The following is a 24,441-nucleotide window of genomic DNA, read 5'->3' as shown; positions in this document are numbered from 1 at the left end:
AAAAAATAAATACATATGCTGAATGCAAAGATAAACAATGACAAATCATGGTAGATAATGGTTTGTCAAATTCAGAACTGGACCTTTGCTGGAATGCTTCAGTTCACTTTTCTGATAATTACACTTGTACATAATAAGTCAGTATGGATCCACTAATGACCTAAAATAACAGTGGAAAATTGAATTCTTAGTATATCGATGTGCATACTAAGAGGAAAATAGATTTTTCAGTTAAATGTTTACATGATTGTACAGGGGGAATTAAATATGAAAGGACTCAGAAGCATTACAGATATCTGAAATCAAATACGGAAAAAGGAAGGGGAAAAAAGGAAATCAATATACTGTATTTGAAGATCTGGATTAAATCTGCACTTGGCAATACTGAGTTTAAATTATAAGGATAAAATATTAAGTTTTCAAGAATCATATTTTAACGTAATAAATTTTAGATGTCTTCGTGAAGCCTTGAATATTGGGTGTTCTGATTGAGAGGCCTGGAAATTATAAAACTGCATGACACAACTAAAAGGTCAAGAGTCAAGGAGGGTGAAGGCAGAAAAAAGCATAAATAATCTATTTTGGAAAATTACAGCCAAGGTGACACATGTGACCATCTGCCAAGGGATGTTTCATGGCATCACATTTGCTAAAAGTTGTCTCCCTTTACATGACTGGCTGAAAGTCTGAGGAATAGTGAATATCACCATTTGTCTCTGGAATAAAATAGAAAGATTGTTTTTAATTCTGGAAATGTTGTTAATCCTGGCTTTCTAGTCATAGAAACAAACCAGGACTTAATGCCAACTTCCTTTTTCTACTAGACCAGCTTTACAACTATAATAGATCCATCTCCTAATACAGGTAGTCGTTGACTTACAACAGTTCATTTAATGACCGTTCAAAGTTATAACAGCACTGAAAAAAGTGATTTATGACCATTCTTTACACTTATTTTTTATTTATTTATTTATTTACATTTATATCCCGCCCTTCTCCGAAGACTCAGGGCGGCTTACACTATGTTAGCAATAGTCTTCATTCTATTTGTATATTTATATACAAAGTCAACTTATTGCCCCCAACAATCTGGGTCCTCATTTTACCTACCTTATAAAGGATGGAAGGCTGAGTCAACCTTGGGCCTGGTGGGACTAGAACCTGCAGTAATTGCAGGCTGCTGCTGTTAATAACAGACTGCATTAGCAGCCTGAGCCACAGAGGCCCCTTATGACCATTGCAGCATCCTCATGGTCAAAGTGATCAAAATTCAGAGGCTTGGTAACTTGGCTCATGTTTATGATGGTTGCAGTGTTCCAGGGTCATGTGATCACCTTTTGCGACCTGGCAAGCAAAGTCAATGGGGAAGCCAGATTCACTTAACCAACTTCAGTGATTCATTTAACAACTGTGGCAAGAAAGGTCATAAAAGGAGGCAAAATTCACTTAACTGTCTCACTTAGCAACAGAAATTTTGGGCTCAATTGTGGTTGTAAGCTGAGGACTACCTGTGAATGACAAGGATGTGAAAGTATGTGAATGACAAGGAAATATTCATATAATCAACCACGTGGTCTTTTCAAAAGCTGAAAAGACCCCAAATTTACCTTAGAAACTTTCTTTAATCAAATAGAATTGACTTCACCTCTGTAGTACTTTGTATGTACTGCTATGTATCTCCATTTTTAAAAAAAAATGAAGCTGAAAGAATTTTATTTTTTCGCCATGTAAAAATACCTTTCATTTTGTAGTATTTATCAGACTATCAATGCTTTATTAAGGGTACCCACATGTAATAAGGAAGAGAATTCTCTGTAGAAATAATTGTATGCTCTTCCTGCCATAAACAAGAATAATGTAACACTTTAATGTTGCAAAATTCTTTAATTTTTTACTGATTTAGAAAGATGCATAGAAAACATAACTTTTTCTCTCTGCTAGATTATACTTTCATATAGTTGCTAAACATGCTAGTTATTTTTAAGGCCCAGGTAAATTTTAATACGTTTTGGAATCGTTTTACGAGAAAATGACTGAAAATAGCATCATGATTTCTAAGTCACAACTCAGCATAAGTGAGAATTTGATCAATCTTGACACAGCAAAGCCTTAGGGCTCCTTTTCCTTTATCTGATGTTCTTGTTGAGATTAACTAAATGAGCCAATTATCATTTTCTTCTTAAATGAACAAGCATCTATTGAAATGAACTGAGAACATCTTTGACTCCAGATCCCGTTCCATGCCAGATTTTATTAAATATGTTATGTCTTCTTGCATCCCATTCTTCGTCTGGTTCTCTATAACACAAACTATAACCCAGGACTGTGCATCTCTCCCTACAAATTAGCATCACATCGCTACCCTGGATGGAGAAATGCAGCCTTTGTGACCTATGACTGGCTGTGAATGACAAATCAAAAGTCAGCATTTTAGAAATCAGCTGGGTTTTTCTTTTTCCCCCCCAACTGAACTGCAGCAAGGAGAGGAAAGGGAGCATGAAAAAGTCAGAAAATAAAGGTAAGGAAAACCTATAACTGGGAACATAACCGATATTACAAATAAATGCCTGGATGTACATATTGGATTATAGTGTTTACTGTTTGTTCTGCTGAGTAACCTTTTTTAAAATGGCATTTTAGAATTCTACATCTTGAAAGCAAAACAAGCTTTGTTTAGAAATAAATGCAGTTATATAATATATAGCAGAGAATAGGCTGTGCATGGTATCTTACCCCAAATCTTTGCATTTGCTATTTTGATAGACAAATTATCTATTTTTACGTAATTATGAAAAATGATTTCTGTTACTGAAGATGTCTTCAATCTGAGTTTGTTTGTACTTTAATGCTATCTTTATTACTACCAGCCCAGAATAATTGAATGGCTTGAAGTTTAAATAGTAACAGCAGCCTCTGATCTGTAGGAGATACTTCTCTTCCCTTTAAAAGAAAACACAAATGATAGCAATCCTAAGGTTTCTTTAAAAATACGTTATGTCTGGATCATTTTTATAACTGAATCAGTGAGATATTCTGAGATCAAACATCTTCTCTTTACAAAGCATATTCTTAATTCCAAATCATAGATAATTTCAAAATGCAACCTATATTAATCCAGCTCTGAAATTCACAGCTGCTCCAAAAAAAAAAAAAAAGTAAAAAAAGACTGCTTGGCAGAATGTAGATATGCAATGATGTGAAATAACTAATTTATAAAAAATAAATCAGGCTAGATGGCTGTCCCAAATTTGGTTAGGAAGAGCTGGGCCTTTGGTGTCTGGCTTCCTATTTATAAAAATTAAATATTCCTCTAGCAAACAAAGAAATTGTATTAATTAAGATAGTCAAGGCCTCCATCTTCTCGTGTTCCTTAAAGGGGAAGGGAGCTGTGAATCTCAACCCCAGCTTCATTTTCCTGATAAAAGCTCTGTCATTCTGCTAATTTAAAGGCTGCCAATAGCTGCTTGAAGACAATGCAGAGATATGCTATATTTAGCCATCTCTGTGTTTCTTTTTTTTTGGGGTGGGGGAAGAGGAAGGTGGCAAGATGTGCCACACAGCTGAGACAGACTGCCTTTATAAATCTCTTTAATGAGGAACTCTAGCATTTTGCCCTTGATGCTTGTTTGTTTTCCTGCATGCCGATGGATGTGCAAACAAACTGCTCATCCTTTCTGTGCAGAGCTTTTATCCAGCTGAAAATTAATCCCCAGAGTAACGAGAAGGCCTACATATCATCCGCTGTGTGAATCGACCAGCAATTCCTCCCCCCTCCTCTCTTTTTCTAAGCAGATACCTTCAAGTCATTTGTCATGGTCAATACTCCCCCCCCCAAATGATTCTTAGCATGGGGATGGGAATAAAAATAAATTTGAAAGTATGAGTGAAGGAAATATATCTCTGGTGATGATCTGAATATAGGTAAGTGAAGGGCAAATGATTTTCTTATCGGATAGCTATCCAATGTCGTGCCCTCAAACGTATTGGGACTGCATTTCAGGAGCGGGCAGGGCTGGAGGAGGCTGAAACAGATTGCAGGAAAGCTTTGCTGCCCATTTGAGCAGAATTGCACCACAATTCTTATCTTTTTCTTTCTCTGGCATAATAATCTCTCTACCTGGCATAATATCACATTAACGAGGTCAGTGAAGAGGGTTGCTTAAACAGTTAGTCCTGACAGCCAAATCAAATGGCAGTGCTTCCTTGGAGCTGTACCATTTTAGTTGCCAGGGGTGCGCATTGGAAGATTCCTTCCCAAATTCCGAATCCTTTCTGCCTGTACAAAACCATGGCATGTTCAGAGAAAAGCTAACGGTGGTAACCTCATCTCCCTTTGCTTTGCGTGTATCTTTTCATCGATAATGCTCACTCATCTTTCCCTTCTGATTTTTCGGCAAGGATTTCTGTGCAGCACACTCACCCTCTCCTCTGTAGTGGTACAAACTCGATGGTAAACATAAAGGTAAAGGCTCAACTTTTCCATGTGGTTTTCCTTGCAACAATACAGAAGATTAACAAAGATCTTTTCTCAGTTTTACCAGCCTTGGATATGTTTCCTCAGTTTATAGGCTTGGAATTCCATCTCTGTCACTCCTTCAAAAGTTAACTAAGCCTGATAATGCTTAGCTTTTCAATGAAAGTCAACCAGGTGCTACTTTTTTAATGGGGTATTGAATATGGTACTAACCGGGCTGGGATAGGGCCGGGATAGCTCAGGCCGTTAAGAAGCCTGTTATTAGAACACAGCCTGCAATTACTGCAGGTTCAAGCCCGGCCCGAGGTTGACTCAGCCTTCCATCCTTTATAAGGTAGGTAAAATGAGGACCCAGATTGTTGGGGGGGCAATAAGTTGACTTTGTAAAAAATATACAAATAGAATGAGACTATTGCCTTATACACTGTAAGCCGCCCTGAGTCTTCGGAGAAGGGCGGGATATAAATGTAAACAAAAAAAACAACAAAAACCCTATATTCTCTTTTTTGGGATTTCCAGGGAATCTTCCCTGCTGGAAAGGCAAAATAGTTAGTATTTGCTTGGGAGAGGGGTCACTTTCTCCCTAGTCTGGTATATGACTCATGGCCGGTTTAACAGAAACTTTCTCTAGGATTCTGGGAGGTGAGTCATTTGCCATCTGCCTGCATTACATAAATTTATTCCTTTTTATGGATGCCTTTGACAAGATAATTTTTTCCCTGCGTTTTGTTAGGGTCAGAAGCTACAATATGATTATACGACTTGAGTTACATAATTAATTACTGAATATATACATGAAGATGACACGGAGTAAATGCCCCTGGGACTGCATGATTGGGATATGATGCTGGATTATCTGAACTTCAAGTTGCATTTGGTCCCATAATTCTTTAGGGAAGCCACTAACGGATGCTGAGGATCTTGCCCACGACGGCTGAAGAACTAGTTGCGGCCTGGGAACGGGCCGCGACGGGGGCTTTGGACCATGTCGTGCCTTTGTGGCCTCTGATCCAGCGTAGATCTCAATTGGCTCCTTGGTTTTCTGAGGAGCTGAGGGAGATGAAACGCCGGAGAAGACGCCTAGAGAGTACCTGGAGGTCTAGCCGTTCCGAGGCTGATCGGACACTAGTTAGGTCTTTTTCTAAGACCTACCTAGTGGCATTGAGGGAGGCGAAACGTTCTTACGTTTCCACCCTCATTGCATCGTCAGATAACCGCCCAGCCGCCCTGTTTCGGGTGACCCGCTCTCTCCTTCATCAGGAGGGGCGGGATGACCCCTTACAGGGACGTGCTGAGGAGTTTAACGGTTATTTATATGATAAAATCGTTCAGCTTCAGGATAGTCTAGACCAAAATTGCGATGATCCAACCGAGATGACGGAGACGCGTCTTGTTGAGGTTGTTTGGGATGAGTTTGATTCTGTGGCTCTCGAGGACATGGACAGGTTACTGGGGAGTTTACATGCAACTACATGTTTACTGGACCCGTGTCCCTCCTGGTTGGTGCTGGCCACACAGGAGGTGACACGAGGCTGGCTCTGGGGAATTATAAATGCTTCATTGTTGGAAGGGGTTTTCCTCGCTGCCTTGAAAGAGGCGGTGGTGAGACCCCTCCTCAAGAAACCTTCCCTGGATCCAGCTATTTTGGGAAATTATCGTCCAGTCTCCAACCTTCGCTTTGTGGCGAAGGTTGTAGAGAGTGTGGTTGCATGGCAGCTTCCCCGGTACCTGGATGAAGCTGTCTATCTAGACCCGTTCCAGTCTGGCTTCCGGCCTGGACATAGTACGGAGACAGCTTTGGTCGCGTTGGTGGATGACCTCTGGAGGGCCAGGGATAGGGCTTGTTCCTCTGCCCTGGTCCTATTAGCTCTCTCAGCGGCTTTTGATACCATTGACCATGGTATCTTGCTGCACCGGTTGGAGAGTTTGGGAGGCACCACTCCCAAACTCGGTGGTTTTATCGGTGGTTTATCGGTGGTTCTCCTCCTATCTCTCTGACCGGTCGCAGATGGTGTTGACAGGGGGGCAGAGATCGACCGTGAGGCGACTTACCTGTGGGGTGCCTCAGGGGTCAATTCTCTCGCCTCTCCTGTTCAACATCTATAAGAAGCCGCTGGGCGAGGTCATCAGTGGCTTTGGGGTGAGTTACCATCTGTACGCTGATGACACGCAGCTGTACTTTTCCACCCCGGGCCACCCCAACGAAGCTGTCGAAGTGCTGTCCCGGTGCTTGGAAGCCGTACGGGTTTGGATGGGGAGAAACAGGCTCAAGCTCAATCCCTCCAAGACGGAGTGGCTGTGGATGCCGGCACCCCGGTACAGTCAGCTGCAACTTCAGCTGACTGTTGGGGGTGAGTCATTGGCCCCAATGGAAAGGGTGCGCAACTTGGGTGTTCTCCTGGATGGATGGCTGTCGTTTGAAGATCACCTGGCGGCCGTCTCCAGGAGGGCCTTTTACCAAGTGCGCTTGGTCCGCCAGTTGCTCCCCTTCCTTGACCGGGATGCCTTATGCATGGTCACCCATGCTTTTGTCACCTCTTGTTTGGATTATTGCAATGCTCTCTACATGGGGCTACCCTTGAAGTGCACCCGGAGGCTTCAGTTAGTTCAGAATGCAGCTGCGTGGGTAATAGAGGGAGCCACACGTTGCTCCCATGTAACACCACTCTTGCGCAGTCTGCACTGGCTTCCTGTGGTCTTTCGGGTGCGCTTTAAGGTTTTGGTTACCACCTTTAAAGCGCTCCATGGCTTAGGGCCCGGGTACTTACGGGACCGCCTGCTGTTACCTTATGCCTCCCACCGACCCGTACGCTCACACAGAGAGGTCTTCTCAGGGTGCCGTCCGCCAAGCAATGTCGGCTGGCGGCCCCCAGGGGAAGGGCCTTCTCTGTCGGAGCTCCTACTCTTTGGAACGAACTTCCCCCTGGCTTGCGTCAATTGCCTGACCTTCGGACCTTTCGCCATGAGCTGAAAACGCATTTATTTATTCAAGCGGGACTGGCTTAAAAGTTTACTAAATAATTTTAATTGGGGTTATTTATGAATTTTAAGGGTTTTAAATTGATTGTTTTAAATTTTGGCCGTTTATGAAATATGCTTGTTTTAAGTTTTTGTTTTAATTTGTATATTGTATTGTTTTATAATTTGGCTGTACACCACCCTGAGTCCTTCGGGAGAAGGGCGGTATAAAAATCTAATAAAATAAATAAATAAATAAATAAATAAATAAATAAATAAATAAATAAATAAATAAATAAATAAATAAATAAATAAATAAATAAATAAAATATTAACAACTTATAGTAGGAAATGATATATTTTACTCCTTCCTTTTACTTCTCTAAACCTTTTAGATAATAATGAATTATATTGCCTCTCAGTTTGCTCTTCTGCAGGTAAAATATATGCAGTTTTTAGATAGAACTTTTTTTTCCAATTTTCTCGAAATATTAATAGTCTGTCTTCTGAACTCATTGTGGTGGTCGGTTGTGCAGGCAGACAGGTGTTTAGACTGGATTTGATAATCATTTGATTTTTATCCTGCCTTTATTATTGTTTATAAATAACTCATGGCGGCAAACACACTTAATATTCCTTCCTCCTATTTTCCCTATAACAAACTGTATGGTGGGTTGGATTGAGAGAGAGTGACTTGGCCAAAATCACCCAGCCAGCCTTTATGCCCAAGGCAGGACTGGAACTCAGAATCTCCTGGTTCCTAGGCCAGCATCTGAACCACTAGACCAGAGGTCTTCAAACTTGGCAGCTTTAAGACTTGGGGACTTCAACTCCCAGAATTCTCCAGCTAACATAGATGGAATTCTGGGAGTTGAAGTCCACAAGTCTTAAAGCTGCCAAGTTGCTAGACCAAACTGGTTCTCTTATTCCAATTTGTCAGTGTCTTTTTAAAATTGCTATATTCCAAGTGGGGCTTGGACAAGGCAGAATAATAATATGTGATCAGTGTATTGTGTCAAGTGTACTTCCTGTGATCTGGATTCTATGTGCCTGTTAATACAGTTAATAGAGCTCAAAATAGCAACTGCCTTTTAGCAGCTGCATCACACCACTGTCTTATGTTCAACTTGTGATTTATTAGAACGCCCAAATCTTTTTCACCTGTACTTCTGCAAAGCCAGATCTCCCCTATCTAATATTTGTTTCCTGCATGTTTTTCTCCCCAGGTGCAAGGTTTCATGTATCTCCCTCATATCCTCTTCAGCCTACTGTTCAAGCCTGTCTAGATCTTTCTGAATCTTGTCTTTCTCTTCTGAAGTGCTAGCCACTCCTCCTATGTTTGAATCGTCTGCAAATTTGATAATCATCCCCTTAATCACTTCATCCAGGTCATTAATAAAAAAGACAAATAGCACTGGGCATTGCACTTAATCTCTCTCTCCCCCCCTCCATCTGTTCAATTTTCACCTGTATCTCAGAAACTACAAGAGTGCTTTGTAATTTTATATGATTAGTTTTCTCTATTCTTTCTGATTTACAATTACTTCCACAGAATAGTTTCATCATATAATCTAAACCTTACATTCTGCTATTTCAAAGTACATTATATCCATGGGGTTTCTCAGACCATGACGGCACCAAGTCCTGGGGAATACACAGATTTATTTATTTAGAGAATTTATATAGCTACCCAACTCATTCTCAGTGACTCTGGGTTACAAAAGATAAAAACTTACTGGCTTACAAAAGATAAAAGCCCAGTACAAATACCAATAACCTATCGGTGACAACAATCAGACCAGCCACTTGATAGGCTCCATATCAGAGCTCTCCAACCTTGGCAACTTTAAGACTTGTGGACTCCAACTCCCAGAATTCCTCAGCCAGCAAAGCTGCCAAAGTTGGAGACCCCTGCTCCATATTATTCTGGGCAGAACTGAGGAACTCTTCTGCGCATGTCCAAGATGGCGCCGCCCTGCTGATCGGGGGAGCGGCGACGGGCCTTTTCGGGCTCTGTCCGGGTCTGGGGGGGGCCTTAATAACATCTTGGGCCCCCGCCCTGATGGAGGAAGATCTAGCCACCCGAGAAAGGGGTGGCTGGGCGCTGTGCGACTCCGAGGGGCATTGGGAGGAACCCCGGAGTCACGGCGCCTTGAAGGTAATGCTGGCGGCCTGCCGAGCCGCCGCCAGCCTTTTCGGTGTTTTGGCGGCGGCGGCGGTGGGGGGGGCGTTGACATCGCGGACCCCCTGGACTCCTGCCTGGAAGACTCGGGCAATTCGAAGATGGGGTTTGGAACTGGGCGTCTCCGGGGGCGATGGGAGGAGCCCCAGAGGGGCTGCGCCCCAATGAAGATCTGGAGGGCCGCCCGGGCTCCATCGGCCTCTTTGAACTCTCGGCGGCGGCGGCGGCGGCGGCCTGGTTCTCTTCGTCGGGCGTTGGCGCCGGTGGAACCCCGGGACTGCTGGCGGGACTTGGCGACTGGTGCCCCCTCCCGGATGGTGGGGATTTCAGTGGCCTGCTTGCGATGGGGCTTTCCCGGCGGTGATGGCCGGGCGGAGGCGGTAGGCGGCCTGCCTCGGTGCTTTGAGGCGGCGGATGGCCCGGTAGGCCCAAGGTGGTTGTGGCCTTGCCCTAGTGGCGTGGATATCTGGTGGTGCTTGAGGAAGGCCCATGGGCCCAGCGGATACCCCTCCATTATTTAACATCTCTAAATAACATCTTTATCATCGTTCCTCCCCCCCTTCTTCCATAGTCCACCCCTGGTTGCTTGTATGGGGTGGTGAATTGACTGAGTCAGCGGTTTGGTCATCTACCGCACATGGATTACCTCTAACTGTTTCCCATCAGGACAGACTGGTCATGGTCACTTTACCATCTGCTTTGTCATCTGCTATCATCTTGACCAGCCCAGGATGGGCCTTTTGCCGGACCTTCTCAGTGATGCGAACATTTACTGCGGCTGACCTACTTGCCCTGCGAGATGCCCCTCTCTCGGGTTTGGCCCTCCAGATTATCGAGGGCCCACCTTGAGGACGGGCTTTGGAGTCCCGAGAGGTGGCATGAAAATAGGAGGCTTAGGGTTTTTAATTAGTTGTTTTAATAGATTTTTAAGGGAGTTTTAAAGGATTTTAAGGGTTGGGAGGGGAGGATTTGACGGGTAGGGAGAGAACCCGTGGGAGGATCCAGCCCTGTGCTTGTTCGCGACATTGTTACATCTGGTCTGAAGGCAGGGGAGGTTCTGTTCCAGGACTAGAGGGTTGTTCAATCTGTACGGTGAGTGGGAGAGGCAGATATGGCGGAGGGGGGCGATCGAGTGTTGGGAGCACGTGCTCGATGTTTGACGGCGATCACGTGCTCCGCCCCTCAGTCCCTACCCGTTCCTCAGGCGGCCATGATCCTCAGAGCCTGGATCTTGGTTGATGTTATGTAATGCCGGTCCGTGGCTAATAAAGCCCCCTGATTTGCGATCTTATTCAGGGGAGTCCGCGGACCTTATGGGCATTACGGAGACCTGGTTGGGTCCGGAGGGGGTTCCTCGTTGAGCTGTGCCTCCAGGTTTCCGAGCATTTCATCAGCCGAGGCCCAAGGTAGGGGTGGGGGGTGGCGGTTGTCATTAAGGAAGATCTAGAACCGAGGAGGCCACTGTTCCTCAGATTGCCGGTTGTGAATCCCTCTATGTGAGGTGGGGCCATAGGAATCAGTTGGGCTTGTTGATCGCGTACCTGGCTCCTTGCTGCGTGACCACAGCCCTGCCCGAGCTGTTGGAGGTACTTGCCTCTGTGGCGGTTGAGACCCCCAGACTTATAGTCATGGGGGATTTCAACCTGCCATCGGCTGGCTTGCTATCGACTGCAGCTCGGGAGTTCCAGGCTTCCATGACGGCCTTGGACCTGATTCGGGTAAATGATGGCCCCACGCACATGGGGGGAGGCACACTGGACCTGATTTATATCTCTGGTCAGTGGTTAAATGATCTGGAATTAGATGATTTAGTAACAGAACCGATGTCATGGTCCGATCATTTTCTCCTTCGACTAGACTTCCGAACCGCCATCCACCATCGCAGGGAGACGGAACCTATACGGTGGTTCCGTCCCAGGCGCCTGATGGACCCTGAGAGGTTCCGGACGGAGCTTGGGCCATTCCCTGAGGATCTGGCCCACGGCACGACTGAGGAACTAGTTGCGGCCTGGGAGCGGGCCGCGGCTGGGGCCTTGGACCGTGTCGTGCCTTTGCGACCTCTGACCTGGTGTAGATCTCGTTTGGCCCCTTGGTTCTCTGAGGGGCTGAGGGAGATGAAACGCCGGAAAAGTCGTCTAGAGAGCACCTGGAGGTCCAGCCGTTCTGAAGCTGATCGGACACTAGTTAGGTCCTATTCTAGGACCTACCTAGTGGCAATGAGGGAGGCGAGGCGTTCATATGCCTCCACCCTCATTGCGTCGGCAGATAACCGCCCAGCCGCCCTGTTTCGGGTGACCCGCTCCCTCCTTCATCAGGAGGTGCGGGATGACCCGTTGCAGGGACGTGCTGAGGAGTTTAGTGGTTATCTATACAATAAAATCGCTCAGCTCCGGGATGGTCTGGACCGAAATTGGGATGATCCAAGTGAGGGAGAGGAGACACGTCTTGTTGAGTCCATTTGGGATGAGTTTGACCCTGTGGCTCCCGAGGACGTGGACAGGTTGTTGGGGAGACTTCATGCCACTACATGTTTACTGGACCCGTGTCCTTCCTGGTTGGTACTGGCCACTCAGGAGGTGACACGAGGCTGGCTCCAGGAGATTATCAACGCTTCTTTGTTGGAAGGGGTTTTCCCTGCCGCCTTGAAAGAGGCGGTGGTGAGACCCCTCCTCAAGAAGCCCTCCCTGGACCCAGCTATTTTGGGTAATTATCGTCCAGTCTCCAACCTTCGCTTTGTTGCGAAGGTTGTAGAGGGTGCTGTGGCGCGACAGCTACCCCAATACCTGGATGAAGCCGTCTATCTAGACCCGTTCCAGTCCGGCTTCTGACCCGGGTATAGCACGGAGACAGCTTTGGTCGCATTGGTGGATGATCTCTGGAGGGCCAGGGACAGGGGTTATTCCTCTGCCCTGGTCCTATTAGATCTCTCAGCGGCTTTTGATACCATCGACCATGGTATCCTGCTGCGCCGGTTGGGGGGATTGGGAGTGGGAGGCACCGTGTATCGGTGGTTCTCCTCCTATCTCTCTGACCGGTCGCAGACGGTGTTGACAGGGGGGCAGAGGTCGACCGCGAGGGACCTCACTTGTGGGGTGCCGCAGGGGTCGATTCTCTCGCCCCTTCTGTTCAACATCTATATGAAGCCGTTGGGGGAGATCATCAGTGGCTTTGGGGTGAGATACCAGCTGTACGCTGACGACACCCAGCTGTACTTCTCCACCCCAGGCCACCCCAATGAAGCTGTTGAAGTGCTGTCCCGGTGTGTGGAAGCCGTACGGGTCTGGATGGGGAGAAACAGGCTCAAACTTAATCCCTCCAAGACGGAGTGGCTGTGGATGCCGGCACCCCGATTCAGTCAGCTGCAGCCGCGGCTGACTGTTGGAGGCGAGTTATTGGCCCCAAAGGATAGGGTGCGCAACTTAGGTGTCCTCCTGGATGAACGGCTGTCATTTGAAGATCATTTGACGGCCGTCTCCAGGGGGGCCTTCCACCAGGTTCGCCTGGTTCGGCAGTTGCGCCCCTTCCTTGATCGGGATGCCTTGTGCACGGTCACTCATGCGCTCGTTACCTCTCGCTTGGATTATTGTAATGCTCTCTACATGGGGCTCCCCTTGAAGTGCACTCGGAGGCTTCAGTTAGTCCAGAATGCAGCTGCGTGGGTGATAGAAGGAGCTCGCGTAGCTCCCATATAACACCGCCTCCTCGCAGACTCCACTGGCTACCTGTGGCCTTCCGAGTGCACTTTAAGGTGTTGGTTACTACCTTTAAAGCGCTCCATGGCTTAGGGCCTGGGTACTTACGGGACCGCCTGCTGTTACCACATGCCTCCCACCGACCCGTACGCTCTCACAGAGAGGGACTTCTCAGGGTGCCGTCCGCCAAGCAATGTCGGCTGGCAGCCCCAGGGGAAGGTCCTTCTCTGTGGGGGCTCCCACACTCTGGAACGAACTTCCCCCGGGTTTACGCCAAATACCTGACCTTCGGACATTCTGTCGCGAACTGAAGACACATCTTTTTATTTACGCAGGGCTGGCTTAAATTGATTTTAACAAATTTTTAAATTCTTAGTAATTAATTTTAAATGGGTTTTTTTAGCTTATTATATATTTTACTTCTCAGGCCAATTTTAAAATAAGTTTTTTAACTGCATTTTAAATTTGTATATTATACCGTCTGTTTTATTCTTGCCTGTACACCGCCCTGAGTCCTTCGGGAGAAGGGCGGTATAGAAATCAAATAAATAAATAAATAAAATAAATCTTCAAGGCCTTGCAAAATAGTGTCAAATTAGGGGACAATCTTACCTCTTCAAGGATGGTGTTTCATAGGGAGGGAGTCATAACAGAGAAGGTTTTATTTCTTGTCACTTAATAAAATATTAAGGAGCTTAAACCTGAGATTATGGACTTCTTAACTAAAATATATAACCTGTCTCGACACTTTGCTTCTGTAGATGAAGACTGGAAGGTGACTAACATAACTGCAATTTTTAAGAAGGGCTCTCTGAGAAATCCAGGAAGTTATAGGCCTGTCAGCTAATCGTCTGTTCCAGGAAAGATAGTGGAAATTGCTATTAAAGATAAAATTACCAAATATTTGGAGACACAGGCTTATTTGTTTGGTATAAATCTGTGCCAGCTCATGTTATTTTGTTCTTATTTATGTATTTATTAAATTTATATGTTACCCACCTCACTTTGAATGATTCTCCTTCAAGCATTCACAAATATGTTGGAGACCTTGCCTTGTATGAATGTCAGGACTGTAACTTCTCATATATTTTTTTTAAAGAATAGGGCGTTTGCCTCCTTCTGCTTTTCTGAAACCTTTCTTTGTGGAGGAGGAAGGTGTGTTGTGTTGGATATGTTCACTGCCTTGAGTTATTTTTAAAAATAATAAAGATGGGGTACAAATAAATAATAAGTTCCCAAATACTGCTGTTAAAAATTCTGTGATTCCCTTTGCTGGTTCTTTCACTTCCCTCTGATGTTCTAGTCTGGTCCTGAGAATGTGAAGCAGTGGTGAGATTAATTTTTTTTTTACTACTGGTTTTGTGGGTGTGGCTTGGTGGGCATGGCAGGGGAAGGTTACTGCAAAATCCCCATTTCCTCCCCACTCCAGGGGAAGGTTACTGCAAATCTCCATTTCCTCCCGATCAGCTGGGACTTGGAAGGCAGAGAATAGATGGAGCCAGTCAGAGGTGGTATTTATCGGTTCTTTGAACTACTCAAAATTTCCGCTACTGGTTCTCCAGAACTGGTCAGAATCTGATGAATACCACCTCTGATGTGAAGGTAAAGGACTTGGGGGTACTATGGCTCAGCAGTTAAAGACACTGAACTTGTCGGAAAGCTGACAGCCTGGGTTTGATGCCTAAGTGCTATATTGAAAGTTAGGGCTTTGTTTCCCTTCTGAGAGAAGACAGATGTAAAATAAGTATTTTGCCTCCTTACTCTAGATCAGCGGTCACCAACTGGTGGTCCATGACAAAATGTTGGTGGTCTGCAGAAAAATTATTTGCATTTTTTATATTGCACTAAATCAGGACTCCTCAAACTACGGCCCCTGGGCCAGATACGTGCAATGAACGCTTGTGTTGCTGCAGAGAGTCTCCCCTTCAGGGTCTTTTTGTATGGGGCAGAGGGGGACAGAAATTCCAATTTGGGGTCTGCTTGAGCTTCCTGGTGCAGGGCTTTGGAGGGAAGCGCCGGAGGGCAACACCTCACTGAAGACTACAAGCATAAGCTTTCCAAGCAGAGGGAAGCACCACTGGTGGTAATGAGCCGGAGGGCCTTGTTCCAGTGGGACTATATCATGGCCTGGAACTGGCTGACCATCTCAGCCCACTGAGCCTCCAGATGCCGGTACCTGGCCTTGAACTCCCGCAGGTCTTCCCTCTGCTTGGAAAACCTATGCTTGTAGTTCTCAGTGAGGTGCTTCTAATGAGCCTCCTTCTTGGACAGATCAATTTGAACTCAGCAGCTGTTTTGCCAACTCTTGCTCATGGTGACTGCTTAGCTCCAACAATGCTTCCTGTTGGGGCTCTAAGGAGCCCAAGCGGGGAGGTGAGAAGTGGCTGGGAGAGGAGGGGCGAGTAGAGGCCAGTGAGGCACCCCTCGATGTGCATGATGTCAAGTTGGCCATGCCCACCCAGTCACATGACCACTCAGCCACTCCCACCCAGCTGATCATTAGGCAGATCATATTAGTGGTCTGCAGGATTTAAAATTATGAATTTAGTGGTCCCTGAGGTCCGAAAGGTTGGTGACCCCTGCTCTATATTACCAATTCACCTCTTCTTTCTTACAACAGACCTGAATTTATTTTCTGATAGAACTAAAAAAGACTTTTTTATTTTTTTATATATTTTTCTTGGCTCATTCCACACTTTAGTGACTGTACGATAATATAATCAATATAGTTTTTGACGATTGCCTTATATTGTTTTTTTGATTGCACATCACTACATAAGCCCCTTTTTCCGTTACAATCTTTTAGAAAGCTATATTTTCAGTACTTCACAGGCTTTCCCAGCCTTTGTAGGCATGTCTCTCCTTCAGGATTTCCAGTTGACCTATCTTCTGCTGGCGTTCATTAAGATCTAGTCTTTTAAATTCCTTTATACAAGTTTGATTCATCTCTTGATTCAAAAATAACATGCTCATTCTCCCTCAAGGTTCTACCGGTGGTCACCTTCACTTCTTCAACCAATTCCTCTTTGTTGGTTAAAAAAAAATTAGGTCAGATAGCAGATTACCTTTTTGTTTATTCCATTTTCTGCTAAATAAAGTTGTTAGCAAGAGTAGACAGGAATTTGTTGGGTCTCTTGGTTGTTTGATTTCCAGCCTATGGCAGAACAGTTGTATCTTCCATTCACATGCCTTTTTAAAAGCACGTCATCTGATGCAGAAAGGCCATACCTATATTTCTGTTGATCTGGCAATCAATAATAAACTCTCAAGATGTCATCGTTTTTGTTTCTCTTTTTTCCCCCCACCCAAACACTTTCACTAGATTTGTGCTTTGAGTCATGCTTTTTTAACATAGAAGAAAAGACCATACCTCTTCCCTTTCTCCTGAATTGTGCCTGTTGTTTGAGTTGCAACCTTCCAGGATTATATTCTGATCATGTGGGTCAACCCAGCAAATTTTTGTTATTTGTTTTCCTGCATTAGGATTTCCTCTTGATTTCCAATAATTGTGCACTGGAGTAGAAAACTCTGAGCTTGTTAATGATACCTCTTACTTCATGAGGTGTAGCCTTTATGTCCTCAGGAGTTCTTCACATTGGTAGCAAGGTTCATAGTTGAGAAACCCAAACTTAGTTGTTAACTGTCAACAGCTCTCCTCTTGTAATCGTTACATGGAAGGTTTGATAAAAGCCCTAATTGTATTTCCAGATCCTTCACATTCCTGCCTAAGTTCTCTTCTGGCAGTGAGAGTCATGGATTTCTGAAGCTTTGGTTCTTTGATTGCGGAATATTCATTACTCAACATCATTCACCTTTCAACAAGTCAAAAGCCCCCTTTTCCCTATCTATCACGGCTTTCGGAAAACAATTTTCTTATCTGGTCAGCAGGAGTCCTCTTTTTTCATCCACTTGGTCTAATAATGGAACATAATGAGAGATAGTTTGGTATAGTGGTTAAGGTGCTGGTCTAGAAACCAGCCATGCTTTCCAGTTGCTTATTCTCAACCCAATCCACTTTACAGGGTCATCTTTGTGAAGAAAATAGGAGAAGGAAAGGGTATTATGCATGTTTGCCACCTTGAATTATAAAAGTATTTATAAAGTAATAAAGGAGGGATAAAAAAATAAAATCAATTAATCAATAAAGTTTGTAGTATAATCGCTTAACTAACATATTTTCCCCAGCTCTTCTGCCAGGATGTCTCTGTTGTTCTTATAACTTCCAGTGGACACTCTTGCAGTTTCTGCCTAGGCTGAAAATTGCCTCACATGTAGGTTGGACAGGAGATCTTGGATGATATATGAGAGCGGTTTCAGCAAGAACCAAGTAATAGTTCTGTTCTTTTGCCTTCTGAATCTGTCCTGTAACAAATACAATATGTCTTGGGTACAAATATAACTCTATTGATCTGTTTTTCACACTTCATGAGTTGCCATTTTGCTTTGGCGTTGTAAGGCTTGATTTAAATTCCTTGGTTGAGAGTATCTGACAAACGTGAGCAAATGCAGCAGTGTTGTAAGATTAGACCATTTTGTGGCGTGTTCTTTTTTTTTTTTTATTCAAACAATTCATTCAATGTACAGTTATATACATTTAGTCGGGCCTGCCCAGTCACCACCCTCCTTTTTAACACTCCCCTCTTCTACCTTCTTTTACTATCCAAACCTTCCTCTCCTTCTCTTATCTACATCCTCTCCTCCCTCCACCCTACACCTTCCTTCTCCCTCTTCTACCCCTCTTCCTTTCTCTTCTCCTCTTTCCTACCTCCTACTCTCTCTTTTCTCCCTCCCCACCATTCTAAAATGGTAACTGGGCAGACCCGACCCTACATTAATTATATTTATACATCTTCAATAATCCCTGTACATTCACCATCACTCCATCTCTAGCCTCAACCCCCCAATTCCCCTCCCCCATACCCCCCTGCCCCCACCCCGACTTCCCAGAACAAAATGCAGGGTATCAAAACTAACAATCATAATCTAAAATAATTCCTAAATTATAATCTCTAGTCTCTCCACACTTAATCACACTCTCAATTCCCCTCTCCTTCAGAAATATATCTAATACAAAATATTTCCTAAATTTACTCATATGCTATTCGATATTTTTTTATCTGATACTTATTCTGAATATAATCAATCCACATTTTCCATTCTAAAATATATTTTTCTTGTGTATAGTCTTTCAAGTAAGCAGAGATTTTTGCCATTTCTGCCAGATTTGATACTTTAAGTGTCCATTCTTCAATTGTAGGTAATTCTTCTTTCTTCCAATATTGAGCAATCAAAAGTCTTATGGCTGTTATTAAGTTCAAAATCAATTTAGTCTCTATAGCTGTACAATCCATAATTATTCCTAGTAAAAGAACTGGAGTAAACTTAATCTTCTTTTCAAAATATTCTGCATGATCCACCATACTTTAATCCAAAATGCTTTAACTTTTTACAAGTCCACCATATATGGTAATAAGTGGCATCTTCACAATCGCATCTCCAACATTTAGCCTGTACATTAGGATACATACATGACAATTTTTGGGGGTCTATATGCCATCTATAAAACATCTTATAAAAATTTTCTCTCATATTTTGCGCTTGTGTAAATTTAACATTCCTCACCCAAATTCTTTCCCAAGTTTCCAACATTATTGGTTGCTGAAAATTTTGTGCCCACTTAATCATACAATCCTTAACCAATTCAGTCTCTGAGTCTATTTCTACTAATACATTATACAACCTCTTAATATGCTGTTGGCCTTGATCTCTCATTTGTTTTAACAAATTATCCTCAATTTGCTTAACACCTATTTTTTGATCTAATTTCCATCTAGCTTGTAATTGTCCATATTGGAACCACCTTCTTCCCCCATCTTTTCTCTAGATTTTAATTGTAATTCCCCCTTTTCCATACAGAGAAGTTCTTTATAGGTAACTACCTCCATCTTTTGATATATATTTATATTTTCTATCATATGTCTCGGGATTGCCCATATTGGAATCTTTCCATCTAATTTATATTGATATTTCCTCCAAACCCTCAATAATGCATTTCTAATTATATTATTTTTAAATATTTTATCTACTTTCTTATCATATAATAAATAGGCATGCCACCCATATAACAAACCATAACCTTCTATATTCAAAACTCTTTCCTCAGTTAAATTAATCCAATCAGTAATTAATGATAAGACAACTGCTTCATAATACAATTTTAAGTTAGGCATTTTAAGACCCCCCCTTTCCCTTGTATCCTGCATTATTTTTAATTTTATTCTTGGTTTTTTGCCCATCCATACAAATTTATTAATCCCCTTTTGCCATTCCTGTAATTTAATATCATTCTTAAGCACCGTATCATTTGAAACAAAAATAAAAACCTGGGCAAAACATTCATTTTTATAGCCGCTATTCTTCCCAGCAAAGATAGTTGTAACTTCTTCCAACTCTCCATTTCTTTCCATACCTTCTGCCATAATACCTCATAATTATTTTTATATAATTTAACATTTGAAGTTGTAATATATATTCCTAAATATTTAACCTTTTTAACAATTTCAAAACCTGTAGTTCTTTCTAACTCTTCTTTTTGTTGTATATTCATATTTTTAGTTATCATCTTTGTCTTTTGTTGATTCACCTTAAATCCAGATACTTTGCCATACTGACCAATTATATCTTTTAAACCAGTAACTGAGTATATTTTTGTGGCGTGTTCTTGAGAGGAATATGGAAGTATGTATGTGTGTAAGTATATAGAGTAGAAAACAAGCTTCAGTATAAAGATCACGAAGTGTTGTATGGTGCTCTTTCTACTTTCTTTAATTTTGTTAAAGAAATTAAAATTCTACCCTTATTACTCAAGCAGTGAACATACTTAGTACTCCTTTCCTTCTCCTATTTTCCCCAGAACAACAACCCTGTGAGGTGAGTTGTGCTGAGGGAAAGTGAATCCTTGGTGTTCTCTGAGCTTGGTTGTTTTCTTGCAAATGCTTCATTACCCAAACTAGGTTAACATCAGTGCTAGTCACAACCAAGCTCCAAGAGCACTCATTTCAATCCTGAGCTACAAATATTCTCGCCAGAGTTGTGACTCAACCAGTCACAAGACCAACCGACCACCCAGGACCTATAGAAACAAACAAGACACTTCATCCCAAATCCTGCTGAAGATATTACCTAGCTTGGTAATGAAATGTCTGGGAGTCAAGCTGCAAAACTCAGAGGACAAACCTCTGCCTACAAATAATCTCCTTTATTAGATTCCATCTCCTCCATAAATTCATGTTCATGGAAAATTTTTTATTTATTTACATTTATATCCTGCCCTTCTCCGAAGACTCAGGGCGGCTTACAGTGTATAAGGCAATAGTCTCATTCTATTTGTATATTTTACAAAGTCAACTTATTGCCCCCCCAACAATCTGGGTCCTCATTTTACCTACCTTATAAAGGATGGAAGGCTGAGTCAACCTTGGGCCGGGCTTGAACCTGCAGTAATTCCAGGCTGCTGTGTTCTAATAACAGGCTTCTAACAGCCTGAGCTATTACGGCAAATAACTGCAGTGCTATATTCAGCTGGTTCTGTGGGTGTGGCTTGGTGGTGGTGGGATAATGTGACTGGGTGGGTGTGGCCAACTTTTTTTTTACTTTTAAAAGCATTTTTTCTACAACCTCTTCGGCCAAAGTGGTTGTAAAAAATGCTTAAAAGGCTCTGACGATCCCAGCTGAGCCGCGCGATCATCAGAGGCTTTTTTTTTTACTTTTAAAAGCACTCTGTTAAATAAATAATTCCCTCAACACTGTCAAACTATTTACTAAATCTACACTACTATTAATCTTCTCATCGTTTTCATCCCCAATCTCTTTCCACTTATGACTGTATGACTGTAACTTTTTGTTGCTATCATTAAGGGTTAAATTGCAACCTATGACCATCATTTGTGTTGTAAATGTACCTTTGATGAAGGTATTTTTTTTCTTTTTCTTTTATGTACACTGAGAGCATATGCACCAAAACAAATTCCTTGTGCTCTATTCTATTCTATTCTATTCTATTCTATTCTATTCTATTCTATTCTATTCTATTCTATTCTTTCTTTGGCTGAAGAAAAAAGTGAAAAAAAGTGAAAAAAAAAACCCTCTGATGATCGCGGCTCAGCTGGGCATGAGGGGCCCAGGGATTTTTGCTATCAGTTCTCCGAACCATCGCTACCACCATCGCTACCAGATTGGGTGATCCGATCCGAACCGGGAGCATTTCACCCCTGGCTATACTTGGAGATACAGTTATGTGGAATACTGTATCTATTACATACTCATTTAAAGACACTAAAACCCAGTCATCACTTTAACAGAGAATCAGTAGGAATTACTGGAGACCCAAAACCACAATAGATTTCAATCTTACAAAGACATGTTCCTAAGTAAAGTCCCACAATGCAATTTTCTCCAAGTAAACATATGGATCAGCCTTCCCCAAACCGACTGGAGATAATGAAATAATAATTTACCACATCAGGAAGCCTTGTGTTGCTGAAGAATAATGCAGAGGAGGTTCCAATAGGCTTATAAGAAAGAGTTATAAGAAAACCAAGGAAAGGGAAAATATTTCTAGCCATAAGAGAAGAGAACATTTAAAGAAGCTTTCCTCAGTGTTTCCATAAATTACCGTACATATTCCCAAAATATGTGAAGAAGAATAATTTGCTAATGGGTGGATAAAATGTGAAAAACCTTTAGATAATGTTTTACCTAAAGTATACGGCTCTCAAGCTGTCTTGTGGCTTATCTTGTATTTTCTTGTTAGACACAGTTATACCACAATATATTGGAAGAAACACCATTAGGTCAGACGTAAGTTGTCTTCCTCCCCTGCATATTTTGTCCATCTCCCTCTTATCTGATAAGAACCAATAATTCCTTTTCCAAGTTTAGTTAATTTGGATTTTGGGATAGTGCACATTATATCAATATTGAAATCTTTAAAGGGTAAAATGATTTGGCACCAAAATATTTTGTAAATTGCTGCTTCATGACAAAATTTCCAACAAAATTAATTTTCATCTATATTTAAAAAAAATGAATCTAAACCATTAGTACATCCTTATAAAGAGCTATAAAATTCAATAGTGGAACAAAATGGCTCCATTTAACAATTCTTTAAGAATTTATTGATTTTTTTCCACCCTCTTTCAATTTGCCTTCCCTGATATATTCCTTACCAAATTGCATTCTTTTGAATGAAGAGGAGAAACAGCTATGTGATATGCAAATTGAAATTACACCATAGTGCTGGCAAATTTTAAACATTAGAATGGCCAGATTTAAAAGGCTTATGTTCCTTTAATAGTTAGGAGAAAGGGAACTGCAAGTGGTGTAGTTTCATGATAAGCTATGCTTGGTGGGTATCAGTGGTGAGTTGCTCCTGGTTCGCCCAGATTCCAACGAAACGGTAGTGGTGGCGGCGGGAGGCTCCTCCCACCCACCCAGACATCATTAAAAATGCTCTGCTCATGCATTTTTGGAGCACCGCACACTCACAAAGTGCGCCGGTGCCCCAACGCTACCAATAGCAAACCGGTAGCACTGGGATTTGAATCCCACTACTGGTGGGTATCATACTCTGCCTTTTTCTCTTTCAAAACTGTAAAAAACTCAGGAATCCTACTCTTTTTTAAAAACTTTGCCATGCTGATAAGAAAAGGAAGAAAAATCTTGTCTTGAGAAAACAATGAAGACACACTAAAACTCGATGGGATGCTGATAATATTAGAAAAGAATTTTAGAAGAAGATTATAGCTGTTTGAATGAGGGAAAAGTCTGCTAGATAGCCAAAACGTTGGCTTCACTCCCATCCAATTTTCATGGGTCTATTCATCATAAGATGTCTGAAATATGGATTGTTTTTTTAAATGGTTCAGAAATGCACATCAAATGCTTCCTATTGTAGTAGTTCTCACATGATTGGAAAGCAGCCTCTTCCAAGTTGGTCTAGTCCACATGTGGGCTACTATTTAGCATGGCTAAGCATGGTATTGAAAGGAGTTGTAGCACAAGAAAAACATGAACTTTGGAAAGATTAAAAGAATATGTATGAAAGACCCAATTTTATACAAGGATAAGTCATCACACCTTGAACTTTATTGCCTTCTATAATTGCCTTATGTTCTTATAATGTGAAAATAGTAAGCTTCTTGGGGCTTCTAATTAGGATTGTATCACTCTGACTGTGTCACTGGATAGATGTCAACCCGGGGTGGGTAACTATGACCCCTTTATGACCTGTGGACTTCAACTCTCAGAACTGGCTGAGGAATTCTGAGAGTTCAAGTTGACAGGTCATAAAGGGGCCCATCCCATTAGCCAGTAACAGCACTAAAAATTACAATGTCGTTCCTTGCCCAAGATATATATTCAAAACAATTAAACCCTGACCAATTCTAGATCTAGAGTAATTACTACTGAACAGATAAAAATCAAATGTGCAGTTATAGTGAACCATGCCTGAGAACCCATTTCTAGATGTTTGTTAAAAAAACCGTGGTTTTGTTGGTATGAAAATCATACAATACAAAAATGCCTCTGAACATGTATAAAATATCTGATCCTGTATAAGAGTTGCACATAGGGAGACCAAGCCCAGGCTCAGATTATTTTTTTCTGTCTGGATCTGCCATCTGCATTATAAATACCTGAACTTTGAAGCTTGTATGCCCTTTTTAATAATATTTTAGAATAGAATAGAATAGAATAGAATAGAATTCTTTATTGGCCAAGTGTGTTTGGACACACAAGGAATTTGTCTTTGGTGCATATGCTCTCAGTGTACATAAAAAGACAAGAATCATTTGTCAAGAATCATAAGGTACAACACTTAATGATTTGTTTATTTTTTTTATTTGTTTCTGTTGCTAAAAATATTGATAGAAACATGGGAAGGGACTGAACTTGAAAGTATTAACAGCTGGAAGTTTGGAAGCACATCTGGAGGGTCTTTTAAACGTTGGAGGCAAAACTACCAGGTTATATTTTGTTAAGGTGCACCTTGGATAATTATATTAACAGCTGAGAGGCAGAAGCAAGTCTTGTCTGCAATTGTCAATAATGTGATATAAATGGGTACTGAAATA

At 42.4% G+C, this 24,441-nt stretch overlaps 1 protein-coding gene across 1 annotated transcript in view; it reads left to right on the top strand.

The window, feature by feature from the left end:
- The first annotated feature begins 1,813 nt into the window (after positions 1-1,813).
- DNAJC6 (DnaJ heat shock protein family (Hsp40) member C6) overlaps positions 1,814-24,441 on the top strand; it is a 72,804-nt gene continuing 50,176 nt past the window's right edge. Inside the window, exon 1 of the mRNA XM_058178014.1 lies at positions 1,814-2,518. The gene's annotated coding sequence lies outside the window, so the exon portion shown is untranslated. The remainder of the gene's footprint in view (positions 2,519-24,441) is intronic.

Source organism: Ahaetulla prasina, chromosome 3, assembly GCF_028640845.1.
Source record: "Ahaetulla prasina isolate Xishuangbanna chromosome 3, ASM2864084v1, whole genome shotgun sequence".
NCBI classification, from domain to species: Eukaryota; Metazoa; Chordata; class Lepidosauria; order Squamata; family Colubridae; genus Ahaetulla; species Ahaetulla prasina.
Note: the sequence above shows the minus strand (reverse complement) of the source record. Positions and strands in the feature narration are given on the sequence as shown.